Source organism: Balaenoptera physalus, assembly GCF_965194825.1.
Source record: "Balaenoptera physalus genome assembly, chromosome: 1".
Lineage (NCBI taxonomy): Eukaryota > Metazoa > Chordata > Mammalia > Artiodactyla > Balaenopteridae > Balaenoptera > Balaenoptera physalus.
In genome coordinates this window covers 84762372-84775891 of record NC_138882.1, presented here as the reverse complement: position 1 = coordinate 84775891, position 13520 = coordinate 84762372, and the positions used below count along the sequence as shown (strand labels likewise).

Here is a 13520-nt window from a genome sequence, read left to right as displayed (position 1 = left end):
CCTGTCAAGGACTTGGTCAATAGAAAGACCTGGTGTCTTTGTTTGCTATAGCCCTCCCAACTTCTTTTTCTTCCCTATAAAAGTATTCTTCTTCCCTTGTTGTCAGGGACTCGCACGTGGCTCTCCATGGTTGCAGACTGAACTGCAATTCTCTACTGATCCCAAATAAACCCATCTTTGCTGGAGAAATATCTGGCGGTCTATTTGTTTCAGGTCAACAGAACTGAATGGAGAACTGAGATAAAGACATATTCATACAGTATACTTGTTCTATGACAGAAGCAACACTGCTGAGCAGTAGGAAAAGGAGAAGTTTTTCAACACATTGTACTGGATCAACTGGATATTCACGTGAAAAAAAATGAAACTTGACCTCACAAGTAGACAAAAATCAATTCCAAATGGAACGTAGGTCTAAATGTGAAAAGTAAAGGAATAAAGCTCCTGTAACATAAGAAAATATCAAGACCTCGGTCTAGGTAGGCAAAGATTTCTTAAACAAGACAATAGGAACACTAATCCATTTTGCAACAGAAAGAGGATGGCAAGTGGGGCTCAGGAGCAGCTAGGCAGGTGTCCAACCCCAGGGTCCCTCAGTGAGCCCAGATTCTCCAAGGGCCACACCCATGCCCCCAGGGTCTCCCCGCTCTGGGGGTCTCTCCCTGCTCCAGACCCAACCATACCACTGGTAAAGATAACCAGGTAGTCAAGAAAATGGTCTTTCTTCAGACTTTTCCTCTCTGACCGATTTGGGCTTCTCTTGGATGCATCTGTGAAATAGGGTGACCAGGTCCCTGGTGGCCTCCTCGGACACATTGCCACTCATTTTTGCTGTCAACAGGCTGTGACTGACAAAGCAACAACATAGGTGTATTTTCCAAACTGAGAGTCTGTAGGAAAGAAGAATGAGAGATGAGGGCTGTGGAGGGGATGAAAATGGAGCCAAAAAGAAAAACTATGGCCTTGCTTTTCCTTTGATCCAGATGACTTGGTAGGAAGCTCCCTAAATAGGAGCAGGGGGTGGGGTGAGGGTTGAGGGCTTAGACTGTGAGCCCAGGAGAAGATGCCGTGGAAGAAAAGGGGTCAGGGGTGGGGAGATGGGGCTGAGCTGTGGGGTTAGGAATCGCAGGTTCTGCTTATGGAGTGTGGGGGACACGGGGCTGAGGAGAGGTCATAGAGACAAGAACAACACCCCCGGGGGCCAGAACCTGCCAATCAGTACCCACCTTCCTCTACTACCACCCCACCTTGGCATCCCTTCACCCACTAACCCAGGGCACTCAAGGCTGGGGTCCTCAAGGAATGATCCAAGTTCTGGTCGGAACAGAACCAGGATCCTGGGGGACCTCACCTGCCCACTCAGGGACTTATATCAAGGGAAGGGTCACGTCTATAATGAAAGGGACAGGCTTTCATATCAGGGACCTGACCTACCCAGACCTCCATATGACAAAGTCACTGAAGGGCACTGGATTTAAGAGAAAGTGAGTGGAGGCAGAGACATCTTCTGTACACTCCTATCCCTGTACACAAAGCCTCAAGATGGAAGAGAGAGAAAGAATGATTCATTAGAGAGCAAAGTCTCCAGTTGCTGCAGAAGCATTTGCATCTGGACTCTGTCAGTAGATGAGCTAAAAGCAAAAGGACCCTGGCAGAGAATTTTATAATCAGCCTAAAGGACAAACACCTAAACGACAAGAGAGCTGGCCTTTGGTTTGGGGCTTAAATCAAAAGACAGAATCAATCAGTTTTTACTCTATCCCATGTCACCCCATCCCTGTCCCCCAGAGTGAATGATTCAGAGGTCTATGCTCATTGGAGCTGAGAGATAATAGAAAGTCCATATTGGCCTCTTCCCCCAGTTTCAGGCACAGAGTTCCTGAAACCCTTGCGCTAGAAGCATCTTTTGTTCTAATACTTGGTCTTTGACCCTGGTTCCTGACACAGGGCTCTTGAAACCCTTGTAATTTGCTGGGTGATAGGAGTGTCTTTTGCTTTAACGAGGCAACTCAGGGCGGGCTCCTGGTTGAGGGCTGGTCACCAGAAATACCAAGCCATAATTAGAAGCTTGGAATTTTCAGTCCTGCCCCTCATTCTCTTGAGAAGGGACAAGGGCTGAAAATGGAGTTAATGATCCATCATCCTAAATGATGAAGCCTCCATAAAATCCCAAAAGTATAGGGTTCAGAGGGCTTCCAGGAGGTACGGGAGAGTGGTACACCCAGAGGGGGCATGGGAGCTCCACTTCTCTTCCTACATACCTTGCCCTGTGCATCTCCTCCATCTGGATGTTCATCTGTATCCTTTATTGTATTCTTCAATGAACTGGTAACTGCAAGTAAATGTTTCCCTGAGTTCTCTGAGCCACTATAGCAAATTAATCGAATCCAAAGTGTGGGAGAAGGCATGGGAACCTCCGATTTTTAGCCAAGTCGGACAGAAGTTGTGGGTAACCAGGAGACCTATTTGCGATTGGCATCTGAATGGGGGGGGGCAGTCTTGTGGGACTGAGCCCTTAACCTGTGGGATCTGACTCTATCTCCAGGTAGATAGTGTCAGAATTGAGTTAAATTATAGGACACCCGGCTGGTGTTGCAGAGAATTGCCTGTTGGCGGGCTGGGGGGTTGGGAGCAGGGAGGTGGGAAACCCACACACTTGGTGACCAGAAGCGTCAGAGGTGAAATTTTTTTGTCTGAGAGTAAAGGAGACACACAGGAAAGAAACTCACAGTAGGGAAGAAGTGGGTTTTTCCCTACTCAGGAGGGAGTACTGTGCGTTTTACCAATCTAGGCTCACCTGAGAAGGATGAGATGAATGGTCAGAAAGATGGCTGTCCACAACTGATGATGCAATGGCGACATCTCACTCAGAGGCGTTCACCCCCTCCCACGGAGCCACCCGACTCATCCCCGGGATTTGTTAATTACCCACATCTGTGGGCCCCAGGGCTAGGTTTACTCAACACCACAGTCAGCCCAGAAATACCTAAACCAGCTGAACAGAAGAGCCTTTTAAGTGACCACCTGCACTCGCTAGCCTGTGACCCAGCCCAGCGAGAGGGGACTTGCCTCTCAATGCACAGGACCCTTGAGCTGTGATGGAAACCAGCAATAGTGAGGGGCAGAGGATAGAGGTCCCTTTATTTAAAAGATACAACAGCTTTATTTAATTCACATACCACATAATTTACCCATTTAAAGGGTACAATCATTTTTAGAATATTCACAGAGTCGTGCAACTATCACCACAATTAATTTCAAACATTTCCGTCACTCACAAAGAACCCCTTACCAATTAGCAACCATCCTTATTTCTCCCAACCCTCCCCCTTTAACCTTAGGCAACAACTAATCTACTTTCTGTCTTCATAGGTTTATCTACTCTGAACATTCCATATAGATGGAATCCTACAGTATGTGGTCTTTTGTGGCTGCCTTCTTTCACTTGGCATGATATTGGTGATTATTAGACATTAATGATGCTTTTCTCTATTAATTTTCACTTTCCCATTCTTTGAAAATCATACAATGCCTCTTCTTGTTTTGATTTTTGGTTGGACTTGGATTGAAATGCTTCTTTGATATTGTAGCAGAGATAAATATTTTTATTCTCCAATTTATATTATCGTTTTCCTTAAACATCAAGAATAATGATTAAAACACATTTTGACTTTAAAATAAAAATAAATAAAATTTAAATGTGATAAAAATAAATACAATTTTCCTGCTTCTATTTTCATTAACAACTGCATCCCCAAAACATGATTTTATGCAAAGCTCTGTGGTAGGCATTGGGGAAAGAATAGAATACAAATAAATAAGAAAATCCCTCAGTCCTTCAGAAGCTTTCATTGAAGACCAGAAGGCACGCACCTGCAAAAAAAAAAGGGTGCAAGATTGATGCCCCATGTGGCAACAAGCAAAGACAGCCCAGCAGCCCTGGAGAAACCTCATGTGACAACTATGTGTGACAAGTGCTCAGTGGCACCACCAAGTGGAAGCTAGAGAAACAGAAAATCAAATCTCCAGGCTTAGGGCAGGAGTCTCCCACTGGGCCTGTGATTGGGACCGCCAGGAGAGGAACACTGCTGCCTGGAACCAGACTCCCAGGGGGCCTTCCTGGCATGCCCCCACCACTTCCTCCCACTTACCAGCTTCAGCCTAGATGCACCAGACTTAGCTTGATGAGATTGGGTGAGAGATCAGGAGTAATCTTTGCAAGTTTGAGTGGATTCTCCACAATGTCCCAAATTTGAGCAGAGGAATGCCTAGGGAACTCCTGGGTCACCTCTCAAAACTGCCACTGTATGTGGCCTCAGAGAAATCAATTCCTTTGGTTATAAAGGTCACAGAATTAATACCAGTAAATCCTCCCTACAAACCCATTGCAGACAGGATCTGGAAAGCTTTCCAGGAAGGGACCACAGGCTCTGGGCTGCATTTGAGTCTTCCCACCCTCCAGGGTGATAGCTGAGAGGCAGAATTGTGTCCTAATACCCTCTGCTGAGTGCCCACCCGCCACTCCCTCACCTCCTGGCACTCCCCTAGCTGCTGCTGGAAGCCTGGGGTGCCTGGCCAGCACAGCCCTGCGTGACCACAGACACAGCAATCCCTAGCCCTGATCATCGACTCACTGCCGCCTGCCCACTGTGTGTCGGCTGCTGGCAATGCTCCAAGGCCTACTCAAAGGATGCCCCCCAACCACTCTTTCCCTGATTCCCCCACCTGAAAAGTCATTTCACCCTCCTCAGAATTCCCACACGCTTCCCCCGAACCTTTCTGACAACACCTCACTTGCTAGTTCAGCCAGTGTCCATGGAGTTCTCACCCAGCACTGGGCACTGGGGCCAGTGTGAGTGAGACGTGGTCCAGATCTCAGTGAGCACAGCCAGGGGACAGCACGGGAAACGAACCAACATGCACAAGGACATGGGGACTGTGGCCCTGCCTGGAGGTGTCACACAGGAAGTGACCTCTGAACTGCAGGAGGGCTGGGGTCTGTGTGCCACGGCCTTCCATACTCTCCATTGCTACCACCACCTGGCCTGGGTGCCCCCGCACCCCGGGTCGACTGGGTTACTGGCATGCCCCCCAGAGTCGGAGCGATGCTCAAGAACCGTCCACACCTGCAACATCTCTCTCTCCTCCCCACGTGCACATCCAGATCAGAGTCGGCTCTCAAAACGTAAATTATATGTAAATATAAACAATCTAATAAACAAACTACAAAAAGAACGAGTTGTTCCCTGTTTTCTTCCACCACCAAATTGGGATCTCCTAGAAAGCCGGGACTGTGGCGCCTCTTTGGAGAAGCCCTCAAGAGGTCCCAGGATGGGGAAGACATCGACCACCAGTCTGGGTCTCCACCCCCCTTCTGTGAGCTGTCCTATTGTCAGCCAGGCCCCCAGTTGGTGGATAGCTACTTGGATGAATAAGGTGGTTCCAGAAAATAGGCCCTGTCCAAGGGAGACGTCAGACCAGCTCAGGAGAGCCCAGGGAGCCTGAGGACGGCACACCAGGTGAACCAGGGATGCTCTCATATCAGACAGGGAAATTCAGGGCGGAGGTGCAGGAAAATGTTCAGTATCAGCGATTCATCAGCCCCTTTCCTCACCAAGCCTCGGCAGGCTCCCCTGACTCCCCCATCTTGTTTCCCAAGCCTGGACCAGCCTTTCCACTGCAAGTTGGAACATAGCAGAGCCCAGGGTCTGGCTGCCAAGCCCCAAGCAGACTGTTTTGCATGGAGGAAGGAGGAAGTTCAGGAAGACTTATGGGAAGTCTGCGTCAAGGGGCCGGGAGGGAACTTGGCCCAAGCCCCTGCCTGCAGGCTCATTCCATGGCAGTCACCACCACTAGACCTAGACAGTGGGGCCCCAGTGTCTTTGGCACCCTTGGGGCTGTGAAGGAAATTCAAGAGTGAGGAGGTGAGGTCAGGACTCAGGGTTCTGACCCCCAGTGTCCCCTCAGCAACAAGTGACAGGGCTGAGCCCACTGCCCTCTCTGGCTTCCCTTGTCTGTCCCTGTGGGTCGTGAAACCCGTCTCCCTCCCAGGATCCACTGAGGATCTGGTGTGAAGATGGCAGTGAAGTGACCTGCTTCACTCCTCTGGACTTTGAGTCCCAGAAGGCCGGTCCTAATGTGACCCAAGAAGTTTCATTGAGAGATTAAGAGTAAGGATGTGAACCAGGCTTTCCTGGGATCGATCCTGACTGGGTTTCCTAGCTGTGTAGTCTTAGTTCACGTCAAATCCTGATGCATGTATTTTCCACTCCTACGTGGAGACAACAGATCCCCCTCCTAGGTGGGGAAGGCTAAAGAGGCAGCAGCAGCAGGTATCTTGGTGCCTGGCACATCCTAAGCTCTCAGTAAGTGGCGCTGGTGGTGATTATTGCTCTCAGGCCACGTCCGTAGAAGGACAGAGTGAACGAAAGTGGAGACCATGCTGCCTTCAGCGTCCAAAATTCCATCCTCTTCAGGTCCAGAGACCCAGTTTTCTCAACCTGGTACCCTGTCCTGTTGCGACACACCGCACTGGCCGCCCAGCCCCAGATCAAGCTGGGGACAGCAGAAGGCTCTAGGGGAGGTTCCTTGGAAGGTGCAAGACCCGCTGTCCTGGGATTCGGCCAGGAACGGCTGAGCACACCCTCCTGGGTGGGGCCCACCCGGGGCCCACCCAGCTGCATGGGGCAATGTTCCAGGAGACAAACAGCAAACATGGTCTCAGGGCTCCCAGCCCCTGGAAAGAGCCCAGCTGAGCCTTCTAAAGGGACCGGTCCCTGCCCACGTGCACATCTCACTCATCCTTCTCCTCGGTGACGTCTCCTCAGCTCAGGTGAGTCTGCACCTGCTTCTCTGCCTTTTCTAGGTGGAGTGCACAGGGCCCAGCGTGGAGGAGGGGAGAAGCAGCTCTGGGAGGGGATGCAGGAGCCTGTGGTCCAGTCCCAGCTCTGCCACCAGCAAGCCTGTGTGCTTTCCCCCCTGCTGAGGGCCTCATCTGTGTGGCAAGATGACTGACCAGATACTCCCTGTTCCTCCCGTGGGCTCCTCTGTGACAACTCTTGTGGAAACCGCCCCACTGGGGCCCGAGGATCATCCTCAACCTCCTTGTCTTCTTTCTTCTCTGGATCCACCTGCCTGTCAGGCCCCAGGCTGGTGAAACCCACCCCACCCCACCCTTGGGGAGAGTGGGCGCCCCTGCCAAAGCCTTGACGGCTCCCTAAGCCCAGGCCTGGGACCCCCACTCACCATTAGTCCGCTGAGACATCCTGCCCCCACCCAGGTAAGAGACTGATCCACCAAAGCTCCCCATCTGCTCCCCAGCAGGGAAATGCTCAGGGACCGTCTGGACACGGGACTCAGCTCTGGTCTTGGCCAAGCTGACAGAAGGCCTTGCGTGGCTTCTCTTACTGACAAAACAGTGGGGATCTTTCTCCTACATCAGAAGGCCACGGGGTTTATCTGAGATGCCCACACATGTGAAACGGGGTCATTTCCTGGGTGCTTTGGAAAGTCTGGGAAGCGAGGGCTGCTCTGTCCAATTTCTCTGGTTGGGGTCCAGGGCAGCCCAGACCTCTGACTGTTGGGGGAAGAACCTGCTTAGGGAAGTCAGACCTTCTCTTTATTTAAGTGAGGTCAAGCCTTGGAGATGCAGAGAGCAGAGAAGTACAAAGGGTTGATACGGCCCAATAGTCAGCAATTCTAATGAGCCCCATCTCCCACATTCCACCCAATAGCCTAGAACTGGGGCAGGTATTTCTGTTCACTTCAATCCCAGGCTGACTCTGGTCCCCAGTCCCTCCTTCTCACTCTCAGGCATGGTCCAGGAAGAGCCCCACCAGGGCTCAGGACAGGGCTGCGTTTCCCTGCTCACACTCATGCCCGGGACCCTCCGCAGTCCATTTCATGCAGAGCTTGCCTTACGGTCATGCTGGGCCTCCAGGGGGTCTTCCTGAAGCAGCCCAGGAGGGTCAAGAGCAGATCAGATGGCCCTGCTCCGCCCCTGTGACTCTAACCCTGATGCTGAAGTTGAACCGGGAGGAGATGGATTTGCTGCTGTTTGAAGTGTGGGGTCATTCAAATGCTCTGGTTGCTGGGCCCCATCTCAGGCTCAGTCCTTCTCACTGTGGCTGACCGCTACATCTCTGCTTCCACATTCTGTGGCTCTACCCACAGTGGACGTCTGCTGACCTCCTTCATCTTCTTAGACCCTGCCCTGTGGGGACCCAGGGCCACCCTTGATCCCACCCTCCTCCTTTTCAGCAACTCCTCCCACCACATAGAGAAGCACACTTGCTTCTGTTCCACCTGAGCCTCCCTTCACTGGCTGCTCAGTCCCCATCCCGTTATCCTAACTTGGAGACCCTCCCCTGGGGAAAGGATACAAAAGCTCACTGTCTCTCTTTCTGGCAGCTGTGCTCAAAGTCAAGATGAGCAGCACTGAGGCTGAGAAGACCACGATAGGCACGAGTGACCTGTCTCACAAATACTCGGGACCCGAAGACACCATCGAGAAGGGGGACCCGCCGAAGCTGTTGAAGGAGAATTCCCCCAACTTCCTCAGTGCCCGTGTGAGTCGGGATCTGGCTTCCCAATGGTGCTCGGGCCCTGGCATGGCTGAGGACGCTTTGCTCTGGGACCTTGGACAAGTCACTCTCTTTCTCTGATCCTCAACTTTCTCAACTGCAAAATGACATAGTAGGACTTCCTATCCTGGCTTATTATCGGGGTAAAAAGAGGTGATGTTTGTGGCAAAATAGGAAAACGTGTGGATATAAATGGTTGATATTAGGTTGTCAAAAAGGGCTACAACTGGAAGGCAGTGAATGTGTCCCCTCGCCTCTGCCACACCCCCTGCGTGAGACTCAAGCTCTTCTGCTCAGGCGCCGAGAGGCTCGAGAGGCTCCCACAGGGTCCTTGAGATAAGAGGGAGGGTGATAGAAATTCCATCACCGACAGAATTGTCTTTTAGAATAGGAACAAAATTTTAATTTATTTATTTTGTAGTATAGTTGATTTACAATGTTATATTAATTCCAAGTGTATAACCTACTGATTTGATATTTCTATAGATTATTCCCCATCAAAGTTATTATAAAATAGTAGTCATGTTTCCTGTGCTGTACATTACATCCTTGTATCTTATTTATTTTATACCTAGTAGTGTGTACCTCTTAATCCCCTTCCCCTCTCTTGCCTCTCCCCTCTGGTAACCACTCAGTTGTTCTCTGTATGTATGCATTACCGACAGAATTTAACACCCCTTATTACAATGAAGAACTCATTTGCAGACCTGTTTTAACCTGACAGTTAGAATGTTCTGAACTGATTACAAAAAGAAGGCGTTACCAGGTAACAAGGAAATTGGGTAAGCAAGAAGAGGGACCTCAGAGCAGGTAAGATCCTGGAGGCCAAAAAGCAAACAGGAGAGGAGGGTTAGGTTGGAGAGGACAAGGATGGGGCTTATTTCTTTACTTACTGGTTTACTTGAAGTATAGTTGATTTATAATATTGTGTTAGACTCAGGTGTACAGCAAGATGATTTAGTCACGTATATATGAATAGGACTGATTGTGAGCCCCTGAGGAGAACTTAGGTAGGTGGTAGCCTTGATGGGGGTGGGGGAGCGGGTCTGAGGCTGGAGACCACCCACCGGCACACTGGGCAGTGCAGCTGTGGGCAGAGCCTGCTCACCATGTGAGGTCTCTTGTCCAAGTTCGCATTTGGGGCAAGGACCCTCCCTCAATGAACTGCAGGGCAATGGCAATGTCCCCACCCCATCCCACACTTGCCCTCAGTCAATGCCACCCCAGCCACATCTGTGCTGCTCTGGGTCTCGTTTCTCTGTCTCTGCTTCTCCCTCTTCTCCCAGCTCATAACTCCTGTGGGACTGAATTTGCCTTGTTTTGTGTCTTTTCCCGCAGACCAAAATGGGCACAGATTACTTGTCCACTGTCTTTGAGAAAAAGGACAAGAATAAGGACAAGAGATCATGACTCTGAAGGGAGCAGGTTATCTTTTTGGGGGGACTTGACAGCCGTCAGTCTAGAGAAAGATAAGTTTAACACGGATAATTGAAATTCACATATAATCCTAACTCCTCATTGTTGGTGGTGGTAACTACAGCCTCTCTCCTCTAGCAAGGAGGCAGTAAATCAGATTATCATCATCCTCAGGAAGGAGAGCAATCTGGAATGTTAATTTTCCAGCTGAGATTACTGGAAGTTTCCTTTCGGTTTTTTTTTTTAAAGGGAGAGAATAAAAAAGGAAGAAAGCCAAAGCCATGTGACTGACCGGGTCTTGGTGCTCTGGCCAGGTGTCAGGCCTGAGCCTCTGAGGCGGGAGAGCCGAGTTCAGGACATTGGACCACCAGAGACCTTCCAGCCCCACACAGTATCAATTGGCGAGAGCTCTCCCAGAGATCTCTGTCTCAACGCTAAGACCCAGCTCCACTCAGCGACCAGCAAGCTCTAGCGCTGGACACCCCATGCCACATAACTAGCAAGACAGGAACACAACCCCACCCATTAGCAGAGAGGCTGCCTAAAATCATAATAAGTTCAAAGAATAAGGACGAGAAGGTTGACTCTTCCGAGCTCCTCTCCTTGCTGGGGGATATAGCCACAGACTACCACAATCAGGGCCACGGAGCGCCACCCTGTTCTGGGGGAAATTAGTGAGCCCAGTGGCCTCCAGACAACCCAAGAAACAAAGTGTCATCCCCCCCAGATTCTGGCCTATTTCCTGTTTTTGTTTTTTTTTTTTGGCTGCCTACTCTTTCAAAACTACCATTTTTTGGTGAACATTATGTGGAATCTCCTCCTGGTGGATGGATCGAGAATGTGTCCGCAGTGCGCCCTCCAGTGGCCTCCAGTATAAATGACCGTTTCTCTCAGCAGGGCCTTGCGTCCACCTCTGTCTCTGCTCCCTAAATGCAGCTAATATTTGGGGTCCCAGAGGTGGAGGCCAGGACAAAGCATTCCACCAGGCCCCAGCCATGCTTTTCCTTCTGATGGCATGGATCAGCTTCTGGTGATCCAGAAACTACAGTGGGCAGGAGCCAGTGTCTCCACACTGTGCCTCATGTCCCAGCATTTCCCTGAGGGCATAGGGGAGACTGGCAGCACTTAAAAACGGCTTGCTTGGGAGGTACTGGGGACACAGGGCCACATGTTGCTGTGAACAGGAGGCTCAGCAGTACCCAGAGGGTTGGCTCTCTTGTCCTGTGACCTGGGCTCCCTGGGCTGTGTCCTGGTCCCTGTGCACTGTGTGATGGTTCCTGTGGAAGTGAGAGAGAGTCACCCTGTCTGCTGAGCTGATCCTCAATAATGGTTTGATACATGCCGGGAGCTGGGCATCTAGGGAAACTGCGTGGTAATGGATGCTCCAGGTATGAGAAGCTCAAGCTAGTCCAGGGGTCCAGGCAACCTACAGGAGCCAAGTGAGGAGACAGGACTGCAGAGGGAACACAGAGGAGAGTCCGCTCAGGGATGAGAAGGAGCGCTCTTGCCGAATGTGTATGTTACCACTCCTTTTATCTGCCACGGGCAGGGGCATGTCGTTACCCATTGGCCCTTCAAGGCCAGGCAAGGAGCTAGGGACTGAGGATTTAGAAACAAGCACTCCCCAGAGATGCAGGTGTTTCCAGGGGGCCATGATGCAGGGTCAGTCCTCACCTCCCTCCCCAGTGCCACTTCTAGACCGTGTCCCCTGCAGATTCAGCCAGCACTCTCTCCTTGAGGTCACCTCCTCTGGTCCTATCACTCCCTACCCTCCTACTCACAGCCTCCCACTAACCTCTTAATCAGGCAAACATTCTTCTTGGATGAATTAGGCAACGGTCTCCACATTCTCCTTCTACCCCTCCAGCAGGTGACATGTAGGGTGAGTTATTTGTCCATGTGGGTGACTGTTCTTCTCCCTACTACACCTTTCCTTGGGCACCTCCATTCCCAGATCATCATCTCCTGTCCACTTCAGGAACATCCTTTCCAGACTATTTTGCCAACATTCATGATCAACGAGAAAGAAGAAAAATAACACCAACAACCAGAGCAAAGGAGGCGACAGTTTACTGACTCCCAGGAGGTCTCCGTGGAGACCTCTGGGCTGGGCTGTGCTGTGCCTGGCTAATCTCTGACCCTCAGAACAGGGCTTCTGGCCATGGGACTGAGTGTGTAAAGCTATGGCAACTGCAGCCACACTGGAGAGAAACTCAGGAAAACTGATCTTCTCATCCCGATTCATGTCTTCCTTCTTAAAGAACTCTTCTAAGAAATCTGGCTCTTTCTTTCCTGTGGGGAGAAGATATCAAACAAAGGAAAACTAGATTACAACCCTGGCCTGGACTAGGAGGGAGAGGAGAGGATGGCAGAGGCTGAGGGAAAATAAGCATGGGTGAGTGTGGGGCTAAAGGAGGGTGGGCACGGGCGGCCGTAATGGACGGGGCGGGAGCCCTGGTCCTGGGCTTTCCAGCTGATGGTTGTTTAGCTGTAATGAGAGCATACACTGGACACCAGGAAGTTCTGAGGTAGAGCCTGCCTCTGCCCCTTGGATGCTCAGTATTCATTCTCCCTAGTCTGACATCCTTTTGACTGCAGTCTCAAAACTACCCACACTCGGGCTTCCCTGGTGGCTCAGTGGTTGAGAATCTGCCTGCCAATGCAGGGGACACGGGTTCGAGCCCTGGTCTGGGAAGATCCCACATGCCGCGGAGAAACTAGGCCCCTTGAGCCACAGTTACTGAGCCTGCGCGTCTGGAGCCTGTGCTCCGCAACAAGAGAGGCCGCGATAGTGAGAGGCCCACGCACCGCAATGAAGAGTGGCCCCCACTTGCCACAACTAGAGAAAGCCCTCGCACAGAAACGAAGACCCAACACAGCCATAAATAAATAAATTTAAAAAAAAAAGAAATACAACCAAATTAATTTTTAAAAAAAACTACCCACACTCATCATTATTCCCATAAAAATGCATTAATTCCGAATCCCCTGCTCTTTGATTCCCACTCTCAGTGATTTAATTTATTGAATTATTTGTGCTAGTGAGTTCAGTGTGTGCTAATGGTTTAATGGTGAAGTTAGATAATAGAGTCAGTGAGAATCAAAAACTTCTAGAGTTTTAGGGCTGCAATGCTTCACTTGACATTATGACTTCTATTGTGTGACTTCTACTCCTTGGGGTATATGAAGGGAAGCTACCAGAAGCGGCAGCTGAACCTAAAGACATCAGTCTAAAACAGAAGATTTTTGTTGCAGACAGAAGAGACATTTTAGGCCAAGAGACCATTCCCTGAGCCACAAATCACCATGGATTGTTGATTATCTAATAACAATAATTAGCATCTCTATCCCTCTTTGCATTTTACAAAGCATTTTCACATACATCACCCCATTTAAATGTTCATGATGACCCTGGGACATAGGTGCTATTGTCCGCATTTTACACCTAAGGTAACTAAGGCTCAATGAGTAGGTGATTTAGCATATTTGTAACACCATTATAAGTAAAAGTAAAGTAAAAGT

General features: G+C 50.1%; 1 long non-coding RNA gene across 3 annotated transcripts; it reads left to right on the top strand.

Annotated features, from left to right (window-relative positions):
• The first annotated feature begins 1222 nt into the window (after positions 1–1222).
• LOC309648194 lies at positions 1223–9101 on the top strand. 3 transcript variants are annotated; one of them, XR_014256517.1, is made up of 3 exons: positions 1223–6832; positions 7142–7279; positions 8410–9101. It is a non-coding gene; the product is annotated as an uncharacterized lncRNA (long non-coding RNA). The 3 variants fall into 3 exon arrangements; XR_014256516.1 differs by lacking the exon at positions 7142–7279; XR_014256518.1 differs by lacking the exon at positions 1223–6832 and having other exon boundaries at positions 6853–7279.
• The last annotated feature ends 4419 nt before the right edge of the window (positions 9102–13520 follow it).